This window comes from Euprymna scolopes, chromosome 32 (assembly GCF_053919585.1).
Source record: "Euprymna scolopes isolate OS-2025 chromosome 32, ASM5391958v1, whole genome shotgun sequence".
NCBI lineage: Eukaryota > Metazoa > Mollusca > Cephalopoda > Sepiida > Sepiolidae > Euprymna > Euprymna scolopes.
Window position 1 is genome coordinate 84,433,272 of NC_136513.1, and position 13,814 is coordinate 84,447,085.

At 32.0% G+C, this 13,814-nt stretch overlaps 1 pseudogene; it reads right to left on the reverse strand.

Annotated features, from left to right (window-relative positions):
* Positions 1-891: 891 nt before the first annotated feature.
* On the reverse strand, positions 892-1,013 carry LOC145256693 (U11 spliceosomal RNA; annotated as a pseudogene).
* Positions 1,014-13,814: the final 12,801 nt, after the last annotated feature.

The window sequence follows — 13,814 nt, forward strand, 5'->3', positions numbered from 1 at the left end:
ATATATATATATATATAGTCTGGGTAGGTTTATTCATTAAAGGCGTTGAGTGAAATTTGAAAATCAAATAAGAGGCGTGATCTTTTTTAACCTTTATAAAATAAACGAATGTTTATTTTTTAAAGAGAGAGATATATTTCGGAGATATACACTCCTTTTTCAATCTATATATATAGTTTTTCCTCTTATTCTTCGTCATGGTGTTGAATGAAAGAATTTTAAGTTAAGTCCACTTGTTGTTAACTGTGGTTTTTCGGTAGCCGGATAATTACGCGTTGTCACGCGTGATTTAAAAGTCTGGGTAGGTTTATCCATAAAAGGTGTTGAGTGAAATTTCCATTCAACACCATGACGAAGAATTAGAGGAATATATATATATATATATATATATATATATATATATATATATATATATATATATATATATATATATAAATTGAAAAAGGAGTGTATATCTCCGAAATATATCTCTCTCTTTAAAAATAAACATTCGTTTATTTTATAAAGGTTAAAAAAATCGCGTTGTTATTTGGGTTTAAAGTGTTAAATGTAACACGTCTCTTATTTGATATATTTTGATATATATATATATATATATATATATATATATATATATATATATATATATATATATATATATATATTAAAACCTATACGAGTTAATCAGCTTTTTTTTATTTCACTTAGACACTAAAAGATCAACTGAATATTAGTTTTATTTTTTATCTCTCATATGCAATTCGTTGTGAGTTAAAAACGATCAGCAAGGAAAATATTAACAGAAAAATAACACACTTTGTAAAGATAGTGTTTTGGGGGATCATTCATCTAAATGTTTCAGTATACATGACAAAGGGATAAAAAAAAAGAGAACGTCTTTTTTTTTTCATTATGGGCGCCGTGCTAAATGAGCTACAGCTGCCGCGGTTTTAAAAAAATGGTACTCGGAATTTCTTGATGAAAATTCCGCTCAGAAATGCAACTGAGTGCCACTGACGGCAAGGGCGTCATTAGATATTGACGGTGTAAGACTCCGAGAACGTCTTAACCGTTCAAAATATATACGGATTACACACGATCAGACGAATCGCTTATACTTATTTGCACATTTGTATAATAAATCTACAATAATTAATTATTTTTCAGTTATTAATATTATTATCTCATTCAAATCGACATTTGCACATTATTTAAAAAATTATAACTTTGTAGATTTTGCGATTAATTTGTTTTATTTGCAAATAATTCAAGTTGATTTGACAAGACGGAATGTTTGGATGGCAAACAAGGGAAATAATTCTGCAAAGCTTTTAGTTATATTTTCATAAATAAATAAATTAATGCATTTGTTTTTTAGTCCAGAAAAGTGAAGTCTATGAAGCACATTTACTTATCCCAAACAATTCCGGTTTTGAAAATGGCTGGAAGTAAACGTTAATGTAAAGACTATACCATTCTTTTAATCAATCTGAAAATTCTTGTTTTATTTTGTTTATTTTTAGGCATCAATACCAAATAAAATTTTTCCCGGTGGAACGATACAGTTCTCCACCTAGAAAAAACGACGTGATTCCATTTCTGCTTGATGAAAACTGGTTTTCTTTCTTTCTCTGCGGGTCGTTTACTTGTTGGCAAGTTGTGTACGAATCCCAAGAGCCACAGGATCCTTCTATCATGTCTGAAAGTGACACAATGTTCAACGAGCGAGATCGGAGATGCGCCACTGTACAACTCATGCTCTCAACCGATCCAAGTTATGACAACGGGACCATTGCCAGCACCAGCAAAATGCACCACTGGATTGCCACGAATAACAGGAAGAGCCTCGGTGTAAATAAAACTTTTCTATTCTACTCTTATCCTTATGCGCCCAAGCATTACGCATACAATGCAAATTTCACGCACACATTTTCTCGTCGGTTAAATATGGATAATTTAATCTCTCTATCTCGATGATTCTAAAATCTCTCCCTCTCTCTCTCTCTCCCTCTCTCTCTCTCGCTCTATCTCTCGCTATTTCTCTCTCTGTCTGTCTATCTCTAATCTCTCTATTTCTATGCTTCTCTTTCTTAGTCTCTCTCTTAGTCTCTCTCTGTCTGCCGATACGATTATTTTAAAATCTCTTTCTCTCGTTCTATCTGTCTGTCTGTCTGTCTCTGTCACTCTGTTTCTCTCGCCTCGGTTATTTCGTGTATTTAGCATGTAATATTTTTTGTATTAACTGCAATACTTGTTTACAATAATGTTAGATGTCACTTGTAAGAAAAAGAAACAAATGCAATCTTTCTCTCTCTTTCTCTCTCTCTCTCTTTCTTTCTCTCTCATTCGCTCTCTCTGGTGATACGATGATCTAATCTCTCTCTATCTATCTCTTTTTCACTTTCAGTCTGTTTCTTTCGCTTCGGTTCTGTTTTTCTATATCTACCTCGCACTTTATGTAATGTAAAAATCTGGCCTCCTCTAGCGATAGTCGCCATATTGGATACCGGATTGATTTAGTGTTCGTTTTAATGTGTAGAATAAGAGATCTAGAATAAGAGATCGGTATGATCTAAGCCAATCACGATCACGATAGTTGTAAGGGAGAAGTTATTATTTTTCGAATAGACAGACGGGAATTTAATGGTTGGGCTATAAGTTTATGAATCTGGTAAGAACTGTATAAACGCAGTATCCGTAACTTGTGTATAAAGGTACACGTGTGAAATAGGAGCGTAAAAGGACTGGTGGACGAGGTGGTGAAAATCTAGTTACTCCCTGTGTAGGTTACGACGATGATTAACATGGCGCTCCTCGGAATATAAGTAATGTTTTAATAATACAAAATAATGTGTATGTAAATGCGTGCTATAGGTAAATAGGTAAATAGGTAATAGCTAATGGTGTAAACGTAATGATTTTTTATGTGTCATCTGTTAATTTCAATCTACGCAAATTTTGTCCAGAGGGGGAAAATTGCGCCCACTCTATTATATACAAGATATACGGACGTAAAATATCTTTAATATATTTTAATTGCAAATAACGCAATTATTTTTATTGTGGTTTACATTCTCCATTGATTATTATATTGTACCCAATAAGTTATTTCAAGAGTTTAAAAAAAAAAGTAACGTGGGTAGTATCAGCCAGAATCGAAATCAAAATATTTGGCATTTCAGTCTTAGTCATCACTGTTTGATGGATGTGAACAGGTTCAACATTAACCATAACTATAAATATATATGCAATATTATGATTATTACAAATTTATAACCCATAAACTAATATTCTTAGTAAACTAAAGTTTAACATGTCTAAACATTACGATCAATCCAGAAATTATATTTCGATTAACTACAATTCTATATTCTAATTTAATATTTAATTTTTTATACATATTTAATTACAGAATATAGATGTCTGGTCTTATTTATCACTTTTCTATTAAAAACTACATTATGTGAAATATATTATCATACTTACCTTCATGGTTCATTTAAAATATAATTTTAGTCATATCTTGCCATCATTTGCTATCATTATCTAAATACATTTGGCCTATTTAATTAATTTCGAAAGTTTTACCATTGTTATTCTATTTATCTTAATAATTATACTAGCATGGGTGCTCGGCGTTGCCCGGGTGTTTGGAGGTATCTGTTGAGCAAAAAAAGAAAATTGGTAGTAGGAAGGCAGGCACGAACCTGTACCGCAAAGGAGGAAAATACAGGGGAAAAAACCGACGTCTTTGCTGTTACGACCACTGCCAAACCGGAAGTGATGTGGGTTGAAATTAAGGCTAGACAATCGAAAGGACAGGATGACTTTCGAAAATATCGGCGAAAAAAGCGACCCCCTGTAAAAAAAAAAAATGCCCAGTTGAAGGGGAAGATATTAATGTTTTTAGCCAATTTTTCGATATTTGTCGTCTGAAAGGTCTAACATCAAAACGATACTGATATTAGTAAAATCCGTCACCCCTATCGAAAGTTTTAGGCAGGCATGCAAACATACATACATACATACATACATTTATATATTAGTAACTAAAATTATCGACCCAAACCGATTAAAAAGCTTGCCATATCTCTGAATATCCTTTATGTAAAATTTCAAATGTTTAGACCAGAAATTGTCTGAGTAATTTGGTAGAGACCGCAGAGATCAATTTTTTTCTTAACTTTGACCTCTATTATGACCCTTAACATTTATTGTTTTGGGCTCAAATAAAGTTATTAAGTTAGATCCATTTCTAAGGACTGTATATCTAAATTTTCAACTGTTTATGTCCAAAATTGTCGGAGGAGTTTGGTAGAGTTCTCAAAGGTCAAATCGTTGAACTTTGACCCCTTAATAGCCAAATTTCTGGCCGAAAACGGATTACAAATATTTCTCCAAATCTCAGTCCACTGTATATCAAATTTCGAGTCTGTAGATTAAAAATTGACAGATTTATTGTGTAGGGAAATGTACACAGACAGACATACACACACAGACAGACACTTTCACTTTTATAGATATACTAGTATTTCAGCCCGGGGTTGCTCGGGTGTTTGGAGGTGTATGTTGAGCAAAAAAAAAAAAAAGAAAAAAAAAGCGGTCAATTTCTTTTACTTTGACCCCTATTATGACTCCTTAACATTTATTGTTTTGGGCTCAAATCAAGTTATTAAGTTAGATCCACGTCCAAGGAACCTATATCTAAAATTTCAATTGTTTAGAGCCAAAATTGTCGGAGGAGTTTGGTAGAGTTCTCAAAGGTCAAATCGTTGAACTTTGACCTTTAACAGCCAGATTTCTTGCCGAAAAACCGATAACAAAGATTTTTCCAAATTTCAGTACTCTGTATATCAAATTTCGAGTCTGTAGACTTTAACCTGACAAAGTTATTGAGCATGGAAATGTACACACACACAGACACACAGATACGTTCACTTTTATAGATATATAGATATATACAGGGTGGTCAAAAAGTCAGGTAACATGTTAAAGGTAGAAAAAACAATATGATCCATTATAATCTTATATAGGGATCTTACCCCTCCTGATTTCTGGCTTTGGGGCTATGTAAAGGATAGCGTTTATGGCAAGAAGCCTGATACAATAGCGTCTTTAAAGTTATTTGTATTGCTAATATCGTTTTTCTTTAAAATGTTACCTGACTTTTTGACCACCCTGTAGATAGATTTTATATGAAATATTTATCTACATAGAGAAAATACTTAAATTATCATGTCATGATAGTTTAATATATTTTCTTCTAATCCAATTCTTCAAAGTATGTTATATTTAAGCCGAAATGTTATTTGATCTGAGTTTATCATATGCTGTTTGGTTATTACACTCAATTAAACTAGTTATAAATTAATGTTATAGAATCTAATACTGTGTATACTATATATTATCGTGATATTTTTTAAATCAGTTAATACAACATCAAAAATTCGTACCCTTTTCATTTATTTTGTGTTTAATCTATATAATACTAAAACTCTATGGATCTTGTATGTTTGCAATCAGATTTCCGGTTTTCAACATCCGGTTGCGCATGCGTAAATAGCAACGTCTTCAATCCGTTATTCCAATTCCGGAATTTTTATATCGCTTTTAATACAAACAATTTCATTTAATTTGATCAAATAGTTTTTTGTTTTTTTTTAACGGCTAAAAACATTCAACTTCGTAAAGTCTGTCGCAGTTTCAAAAAAACTTCTCCCTTTTAAAAAACAAAAGTAAACAAACAAGAAAAACAACACTCATTATTAATAGAAGCAGCGGCGGTGAAAGAAAACACCTCTCACTTTCCCTCTAATAGATTTCAACACTCCTACTCCCTCTGTTTTCGTTACGTACGCGAGAAATCTTTAATTCATGTCATTATAAATAAATAATTTTATAACATCAACCGTAGTTTTTTTTTTTTTTTAACGGCTAAAAACATTCAACTTCGTAAAGTCTGTCGCAGTTTCAAAACAACTTCTCCCTTTTAAAAAACAAAAGTAAACAAACAAGAAAAACAACACTCATTATTAATAGAAGCAGCGGCGGTGAAAGAAAACACCTCTCACTTTCCCTCTAATAGATTTCAACACTCCTACTCCCTCTGTTTTCGTTACGTACGCGAGAAATCTTTAATTCATGTCATTATAAATAAATAATTTTATAAAATCTACCGTAGTTTTTTGTTTTTTTTAACGGCTAAAAACATTCAACTTCGTAAAGTCTGTCGCAGTTTCAAAAAAACTTCTCCCCTTTAAAAAACAAAAGTAAACAAACAAGAAAAACAACACTCATTATTAATAGAAGCAGCGGCGGTGAAAGAAAACACCTCTCACTTTCACTCTCATAGATTTCAACACTCCTACTCCCTCTGTTTTCGTTACGTACGCGAGAAATAGTTACGTGTATGTGTGAGAGAGAGAAAAAGGGAGCGATGTAAAACTGGATAGAGTTATCCCCCTTAACTAATGCAGACCTTTTTACTAGAGGGTGTTATTACAAAAAAATTTCTTTTTCTTCTTCCCATGTTTTTTAAAGTCGTCTGCTTACATTTCCAAACGGAAAGCTGAATCGGTAAATGCACACATTTCTATTACATTAAATAGTGTTTTCCTTTGTTGTTTTTAAACAGCAAATACCTGAATCATATGTTTTATACATATTAAATCCATTTTTTAAATCCAATATATTTTTTAAATCCAATATTTTAAATTCATCAGAAGTTTTTACACAAAAACGGAAAGCCGCATTGCTAAATGCACACGTTTCTATTACATTAAATAGTGTTTCCTTTTGTTGTTTTTTAACAACAAATACTTGAATCATATGTTTTACACATATTACATCCATTTTTTAACACATTTAATATTTTAAATTTTTCAGAAGTTGTTACACAAAGCTGTAACAAATTATTTTACATTCTTTGTAGAACTTTACTAATATGTCACACAACCAAATAAAAAGTAAAAAACCCAAAATCAACGACGAAACCAATGTGGATCAGCAACAAGCTGGTCCCTCTGGCATGCCACAACTTACTGAAACTGAACAACAAAGACGAACTCGACTGATTCGTTCTAGAGAAACGTATAAACTTCAAAGAGCTTCTGAAACAAGTGAACAAAGAGAAATTCGCTTGAAAAAACAAAGGGAAAAAGATTATAGATATCGAAATTTAGAAACGCCGCAGCGAAGAGAATACCGACTGAGCATGCAAAGAATGCGAACACAAGAGACAAGAAATAATGAAACAACAGAGAGGAGAGAAGAGAGACTGAACAGGCAGAGAATTAGAGCTGAGCAAAGACGAGCTAGCGAGACAGCACAACAAAGAGAAGAGAGACTGAGTAGCCAAAGAATAAGAGATGAACGAAACCGAGGTGACGAGAATGTTGTGGAAATAAACAACATACTTGCTTTGCGAAATAGTCAATATAATTTACAGCGCAGAGCAAACTTACAGGGAAATGTTGGAAATTTGAATAAGCTATGTTCTCATTGTAAAGCAAAACTTTTTGTTGGAGAAACTGCACATTTTTGTTGCATGAATGGCAAGGTTAGATTGCCAAAGTTGCACAAGTTGCCACATGAACTCTATTATTTGTATGCTGATCAAGGTGAAGAAGCTCGCCACTTCAGAAGACACCTGAGACAATATAATAGCCTGTTTCAAATGACATCTTTTGGTTGCAAAGAAATCAAGCCACAACACGGATGGAATCCATCTATAGTTATTCAAGGGCAGATTCATCACTATATTGGATCATTATTACCTGAGCCAGACAATCAAGCTCAGTTTATTCAGATATACTTTCTTGACAAAGAATATAGTATTGATGTTCGGATGAATATGTACCCGAACATTGAGTTACGTCGGAATATCATAGAAAATATTGAGTATATTCTAAGACGTGCTAATATCTATGTGACTGCATTTCAACAAACTAAGGACATGATATACAACATACCTAATGCAGTTATTGTTATAGATCCTACGAGGAAACCGATTAATGAGTATGAAAGGCGATACAATAATCAGATTTTTAATGAAGTAGGAATTATTATTCAAAATAACAATGAACAGCAAACAACATCACGCCACATAATATTGAGAGAAAAAGGTGGTCAGCTTCAAACAATATCGGAATATCATCGATCATATGATCCACTACAGTATGTACTGTTTTTCCCTGATGGTGAGGATGGCTGGCATCCCGAGATGACAATGACAAATAACCGGAAATTAACTGCTATGCGTTATTATGCCTACCGCATTATGATCCGTGATGATGAATTTAACCAAATATTAAGAGGTGGGAGATTGTTTCAGCAGTATGTTGTGGATATGGCAGGAAAAATTGAAGTAGATCGTTTGAACTACATTAGATTGAATCAATCCTCTCTTAGATCTACAACATACAGAGGTTTTGTCGATGCGTTACATGATAATGATGATCTTAGTAACATAGGCAGAAAAGTTATTTTGTCATCAACATTTGTTGGTGGTCCACGATATATGATGGAAAGATGTCAAGATGCTATGATGTATGTTAGAAAATATGGGACTGCAACTTACTTCATCACAATGACATGCAATCCAAATTGGCCTGAGATTAAGGATAATCTCATTGAGAACCAATTTCCTCACGATCGACCAGACATAATTGCAAGAATTTTTGATTTAAAAAGAAAACTTTTCATTAAATATTTAACAGGAACACAAGGTCTGTTGGGTAATTGTATTGCCTACGTTATAAGTGTTGAATACCAGAAAAGAGGTTTACCACACCTTCATTGCCTGCTATGGATGGAAGAAGAATCTAAACCCAGACCCCAGAATTATGATGATTTTGTTCAAGCTGAAATACCAAATAAAGTCGAACATCCAGAAGAACATGAATTGGTATTGACGCATATGATACATGGACCAAACTGCAACAGTACATCTATGTGCTGGAAAAATGGGAGCTGTTCAAAGAGGTACCCAAAACCATATAGTGATGAAACAAGAATATGATTCCTACCCTATTTATAGGCGAAGGTCACCAGAAATGGGAGGTCATCAAGGCTATAAAGAAGGTAGAAATGAACCTATAACTTCCAAATGGGTTGTACCTTACAACATGACTCTCTTGAAGTTATTTAATTGTCACTTAAATGTAGAAATATGCACTTCTGTAAAATCCATTAAATATGTAATTAAATATACATTAAAGGGAAGCGATCAGGCAGTTTTCAGTGTAAGCCAAGACGAAATTAAGCAATACTTGACAGGAAGATATATTGGACCATCAGAAGCAGTTTCGATGATACTGGGATTTCCAATTCATGTTAGAGAACCTGCAGTTGTTCGTCTTCAGATACATCTCCCTGATCAACATATGATCTATATTCAAAGGACAAGCAACAGAGACCTTAATAGAAATGCTTATTGCACAACTCTAACAGAGTTTTTCAATATTTGCTAGAATGATGAATTTGCCAGAACACTCTATTACTCGGCTGTCCCAAAATACTATGTGTGGCAAAATAAGAAATGGCAAAGAAGAAAAATGGGTAGAAGAATAGTTGACCACCCAGGAGTTTTTGAAGCAAATATTCTTGGTCGTATGTACACAGTCTCACCAAATAGTGGTGAATTGTACTTTTTGCGGCTACTACTTCACCATGTAAAAGGACCTAATTCTTTTGAATCTCTGCGAACTGTAGCAGGTCATATATGTCCATTATTTAAAACTGCTTGCAAAGAAAGAGGATTACTGCTTCATGACAACCACTGGATACAAACAATGGAGGATGCAGATAAAACGAGAATGCCAAGAGCGATAAGGGATCTGTTCATTGTGATACTTTTAAACACAGAATGTTCAAATCCTCTTGAGTTGTGGGAAAGATTTTCCAACTCCATGGCAATGGATTACTACAATGCAATGCAAATCCAAGTCAATAATCAGAACATGGTCAATAAAAATGCCATCAACAACACGTTGAGGTACATAAATGATAAACTTTGTGCTGCTGACAAATCACTGCAAGATTTTGGATTGCCTTTGCCTCAGAATTTACCTAATGTGATTCACATAAATAGAGCCATAATGGATGAGCAAAGTTACAATATAGCAGAGCAAATGACATATGTAAAGACACATCAACATTTATTAAATGACGAACAATCGATCATCTACAACTTTATATGCAGTTGCTTAAACACAGACTCTTCTTCATTGATTTTCATCGATGCTCCAGGAGGCACAGGAAAGACCTTTTTAATAAAACTTCTTCTTTCAAAAGTAAGGAGCTTAGGACAAATTGCACTGGCTGTAGCATCATCAGGTATTGCTGCAACATTGATGCCTGGTGGTCGCACTGCTCATTCCAGATTCAAGCTTCCTCTCAATGTAAGAGAAAATGATGTTTGTAATTTTGATAAACAATCAGAAACAGCCAACTTGATAAGGGCAGCAAAACTTATTATTTGGGACGAATGTCCAATGATAAGAAGGGAGAGTTTAGAGACGTTCGATAGGACTCTCAAGGATATATGTGGAAACAATGAAACATTCGGAGGGATATTGACGGTGTGCAGTGGTGATTTCAGGCAACTACTACCAGTCATAAAAAGAGGAAATGATGCTGACATTTACAATGCTTGCATCAAAGAGTCGTTTTTGTGGCGTAAATTTAAGAAATTTTATTTAAAACAAAACATGAGAGTTCAAGATGATGATGATGAATACTCTAAATTTATTATAAAGATTGGTGAAGACAAACTTGAAAAAAATGAAAATGGTGAGATTGAACTGCCTGAAGATTTGATAATCCGTGCAGATAATGTTGACCAATGCATTGAATACATTTATCCTTCGTTTGACAATCTAGAAATGTTTGCGGAAAATTGCATATTAGTACCATTTAATGATACAGTTAGAGCAATAAATCATAATTGTATTGAAAAATTTCCTGGACAAGTCAAAGAATATTTGTCATTTAATTCTGTTCTTGAAGGAACAGAAGCTACACATTACCCAACAGAATTTCTTGATTCGATAGTTATCAGGATTACCTCCACATAAACTTGAACTCAAGAAAGGAGCTCCAATCATATGTATGAGGAATATTGATCCACCACGCTTATGTAATGGTACAAGACTAATAATAGAGGAGCTGTATAATAATTTGATTGTTGCTAAAATTATTGCATCACAGTTTGAAGGAGAAATCGTTTTAATTCCAAGATTGAAAATGGTCTTATCTGAAGGTGACAATATTCCGTTTGCCAGAGTCCAGTTTCCTATACAATTAGCATTTGCTATGGCTATTCATAAGTCTCAAGGACAGACCTTACATAAAGTTTTAGTTTATCTAGACAAACCTGTCTTTCAACATGGTCAACTATATGTTGCACTCAGTAGAGTTAAGCGAAAGGAAAACATAAAAGTTTTTTTAAAACACTCAAATTGTACAAAAAATGTTGTAAATAGAAAAGTATTGTCTTAGTTTTAGTGACCTTATTATTAGCATATGAATACAATATTTATTTTCTGTACAATAAGTGCTTAAGCACCCGTGCTTTTCAGCGATACATATTCAATAAAATAAATTGATTAATATAATTAATCTGGATATAAGAGAGTTAGAACCTGATAAGAAGTCTCAATTAAGCAAAAGGATAACAAAAGTTTTCTTTAAAAAAAATTAATTGTACAAAAAATGTAAATAGAAAAGAATTGTCTTAATTTTATTGACCTTATTATTAACATACAAATTAAATATTTTACACAATGGGTACTGAATGTTTGCTTAAATCAAATGAAAAAAGTTACATTTTATTTTCATTTTCTATTTAAAAAGCCATTATTAACATGTGGAGAGTGTTTTTTTTTTTAATTATTCTGTACTTTCAACTAACAATTTCATTTAAAAGATGATATATCAAAATTTGAATTTAACTATAATAAGGATTATGATACCTGTTCAGTGCATATTTACCTATAAGTATGACCAACCACTTATAATTTAGTAACTGTAATTTAAAAAAAAATAACAATTATAATAAACAGAACGACTCATAGAAATCTATCTATATTCTTTTTTCATTTTAATATACTTTCATAGAAATGCTTCTGTTATGTAAAAAAAAAAACTATTTTCTTTATGCCACAAGTGTCACGCTCATACATGAATTCCATAGCTAATATAACGTACTGACCCAACGGGTCACGGGTGGTCTAGTTTATTATTAAAATTATTATACTTAATTTAGATTTATTTATCTACCTAAACATTATTATTACTTTATTTCTAATATTTTCATTTTTATTTTCAATGTTATTTATTTATATATTAATCTTATATAATATTAATAATTAATATATTATATTATATTAATATATTATTTATTTATATATTAATCTCTATAAATTAAAATTAAATTTTCATGCTTTGTACGTTAATTTAATTTAAATTAATGTAGACTTCCTATCAGGTTTTAGTCGAATTGATATAATAATTAAGTGATTGATTTTGTGCTACGAAACAGATATTGTCAAGGATTGTAAATGTTAACTGAATTAAAGGAATAAATTATAAGATGGTGAACGTGATGAACTTTGGAATATAGACTTTTGTCATTCATTCATTATATATATATATATATATATGCATATATTGACGGATACAAAATTAATATCTATATATTCATATATATACATATATATACATTTATATACACATACAGTTTTATATATATATATATATATACATATGTATATAGATATACATTCACATACATACATACATACATAGATACATACATACATACATACATACGTACATACATACATACATACATACATAATGATTGCTTCATCTTTGCAGTTGATCGCCATCCTGACGACCAAAATATCCAGCCTCAGACCCCAGTTCATCTCCCATGGCCATGTTGGTGGCTCTTCAAATGCGCAACCGATTTATGTGGCCTGAAGTAAAGATGACACATGAACACGAATGTCTGCACTGGGTTAAATGGACATCGCTGTGGCATGGTATATATATATATATATATATATGTATATATATATATATATATATATATATATATATATATATATATATATATGTATATATATAAAATGAAAATTACAATTAAATTTACCAAAATGATCCAAGATGGTAAAACTAAAGTATATTATAAATATTAAAGAATTAATATTTATAAAGTTATCTCAGCCAGATGTAAAAGCTCGATAAAACCAAATAGGAGATAGAGCTTATAATACGAGAAAACAGTTAATAAAACATGTTAAAAACACTTTGAAATGAATTAAAAACATATTTAATCTGAAAAGGAAACACTAGATAAGTGGATAGTCCTTAATCCGCGGAGTTTCGAAGAAATACTTCCCTTCTCATCAGAGGGTAGGAATTAGCAAAATGGAGGATCGGATTTTGCATTCAAAAGTATTTGATGAAACAACAAGTAAGTCAAAGATCTTACTTGAAAACAAAAAAAAAGTGAAGCAGAGGGAATATGGTGAAGAAAAAAATGATTACACGTGAATGGATAGTCTGGTGGGAGATAAATAATCCAGTGACGGAAAAATCCAAATGTATAACTTCAAGAACGTTAATTAAATTCGAAACTCCGCGGATTAAGGACTATCCACTCATCTAGTTTTCCTTTTCAGATTAAATATGTTTTTAACTCATTTCAAAGTGTTTTTTAACATGTTTTATTAACTGTTTGCTCGTATATATATATATATATATATATATATATATATATATATACTTGTTTATTGTTATATAAACATGCTCACATCCCGCTGCTACAA